Raw genomic sequence first — 3,107 nt, forward strand, 5'->3', positions numbered from 1 at the left:
AGTTCTGTGATCTGTGATATACTTCTGTGAATCACTGAGGCATTGTGTGTTTGTGTGTTGTTTGTCCTCAGAATTTCAAATAACTTGAGGTGTTTTATGATTAATAGTGATGATGTGCTTTTGGACACACTGTCCTCAGGCTCCAGCTTTATGTTTATATGTTTTTATGTTGATGTGCTATTGTTTTTAATTGATTTTATTTTATTTGTATATTTAACCTATTCTTGACTCTGTGGTTCTTGCACTTGTTTGGGGAACAGGATTTCATTATTTGTATCTACATTTCTGCCTGAGAAATGACACCCTGATATAGTTCTGTGATCTGTGATATACTTCTGTGAATCACTGAGGCATTGTGTGTTTGTGTGTTCTTTTTCTTTAGAATTTTCAAATAAACTTCAGGTGTTTTATGATTAATAGTGATGTTGTGCTTGTACTATTTTGGACACACTGTCCTCAGGCTCCAGCTTTATGTTTTATGTTGATAGTATTAAAACAAAGAAAACAATCTGAAGTTGTTGTTTTTAAGTTATATATACCATGATTTTACCGGTCCGGCCCACTTGGGAATAGATTTTCCTCCATGTGGCCCCTGAGCTAAAATTAGTTTGACACCCCTGCTGTAGGTGATCACTCAACCAAAAATGAGACATTGTTTTTCCATTGGAATTTGCTTGTGCTTTAAGACGGTTGAAAGCATAGTGATAACACATTGGGAATTCAACAAACTTTCAGCTGTTTTTTTTAAGAGAGTGAATATAGGTTGTAATCTCATTGATCAACGTCTCAACTGGTGTGCCCAGTGGGTATGGTTTTGAGACAGAGCTGATGCTGGTTGACTTATACAGATGACTGAAACAAAACAATTTCATATTCACATTTAGCCACCTCATGTTTTATGTACAGTACAGTAGTAAGGCCATAAATCAGAAGTGTGTTTTTTCAATTAAGTGACCTTCTGTAATGTGTTGTAGACTTTTACTCAAGTAGTATTTTATTGAGTGACTTTTACTTGAGTCATTTTCTATTAAGGTATCTTTACTTTTACTCAAGTATGACAATTGGGTACTTTTTCCACCACTGCCTAGCACTGAGGGGAATATTTGTATGATGTTTATTAAATGTGATATTGAAGGCAGTAAGATTCCGAACCACTCACCCTTTACTTTTACATGGGGTGCTTGAATCTTATGTTATTGCACTCATTCACACATTTTAAATACATTTTACATTTCTTTCGCTTGCCTATTTTAATTGAACCTTTCAGATGACAAAATAAATCTCACAGGAAAAATGACATGGTAAGATAATTGATATTCCTGCATTATTGTATTTAAAGTATCATGAGATACGCTGAAGGATGCCTCTGTGATTGATTTATCTTTGGGACATTATGACTTTAGCTATGTGTCTTGAGACAACTCTGCCAGTCAATGGATATTTGTTGCTCCGAAGTCTTATTTCGAGCAATGGGGAAGATCTCAATTGCATACTCCTCACATCCTCTCTCATCTCCTTCTCAAAATCCATTGGATAAGAAAGCCAGAGATCCCTCCCCTCTGACCTTCTCCTCCAATGGGTTTTGAGAAGGAGAAGAGGACACGAGGAGTTTGCATTGAGATATTCCCATGATTTACTTTACAAGTTGAGACCCTGTAACATGTTTAATTTTAATAAAGATTTGACATTTTCCAAATATTGTTACTTTACAGCCTTATTCCCCTCATCAATCTACACACAATACCCCATAATATCAAAGCAAAAACAAGTTTAGAATGTTTGTTAATTTATTTAAAATAAAAAACCGAAATATCACATTTACATAAGTAGTCAGACCCTTTACTCATTACTTTGTTGAAGCACCTTTGGCAGCGATTACAGCCTTGAGTCTTCTTGGGTATGACACTACAAGCTTGGCACACCTGTATTTGGAGAGTTTCTCCCATTCTTCTCTGCAGATCCTCTCAAGCTCTGTCAGGTTGGATGGGGAGCGATGTTGCACAGCTATTTTCAGGTCTCTCCAGAGATGTTAGATCGGGTTAAAGTCCGGGCTCTGGCTGGGCCACAAGGACATTCAGAGACTTGTCCCAAAGCCACTCCTGCGTTGTCTTAGCTGTGTGCTTAGGGTCATTGTCCTGTTGGAAGGTGAACCTTCGCCCCAGTCTGAGGTCCTGAGTGCTCTGGAGCAGGTTTTCATCAAGGATCTCTCCATACTTTGCTCCGTTCATTTTTGCCTCGATCCTGACTAGTCTCACAGTCCTTGCCGCTGAAAAACATCCCCACAGCATGATGCTGCCACCACGCTTCACCGTAGGGATGGTGCCAGGTTTCCTCCAGATGTGATGCTTGGCATTCAGGCCAAAGAGTTCAATGTTGGTTTCATCAGAGCAGAGAATCTTGTTTCTCATGGTCTGAGAGTCTTTAGGTGCCTTTTGGCAAACTCCAAGTGGGCTGTCATGTGCCTTTTACTGAGAAGTGGCTTCCGTCTGGCCACTCTACCATAAAGGCCTGATTGGTGGAGTGCTGCAGAGATGGTTGTCCTTCTGGAAGGTTCTCCCATCTCCACAGAGGAACTCTAGAGCTCTGTCAGAGTGACCATCGGGTTCTTGGTCACCTCCCTGACCAAGGCCCTTTTCCCCGGATTGCTCAGTTTGGCCGGGCGGCCAGCACTAGGAAGAGTCTTGGTGGTTCCAAACTTCTTCCATTTAAGAATGAAGGAGGCCACTGTGTTCTTGGAGACCTTCAATGCTGCAGAAATGTTTTGGTACCCATCCCCAGATCTGTGCCTCGACACAATCCTGTCTCGGCGCTCTACGGACAATTCCTTAGACCTCATGGCTTGGTTTTTGCTCTGACATAAACTGTCAACTGTGGGATCTTATATAGACGTGTGTGCCTTTTCAAATCATGTCCAATCAATTGTAATTACCAAAGGTGGACTCCAATCAAGTTGTAGAAACATCTCAAGGAAGATCAATGGAAACAGGAGCCCAATTTTGAGTCTCATAGCAAAGGGTCTGAATACTCATATAAATAAGGTATTTCTGTTTTTTTCTGTATTTCTGTTCATAAACGCAATGCAGAAATCCTGTAGCTGACGAAACAGC

The sequence above is a fragment of the Coregonus lavaretus genome (assembly GCF_964263955.1).
Source record: "Coregonus lavaretus genome assembly, chromosome: 7".
NCBI lineage: Eukaryota > Metazoa > Chordata > Actinopteri > Salmoniformes > Salmonidae > Coregonus > Coregonus lavaretus.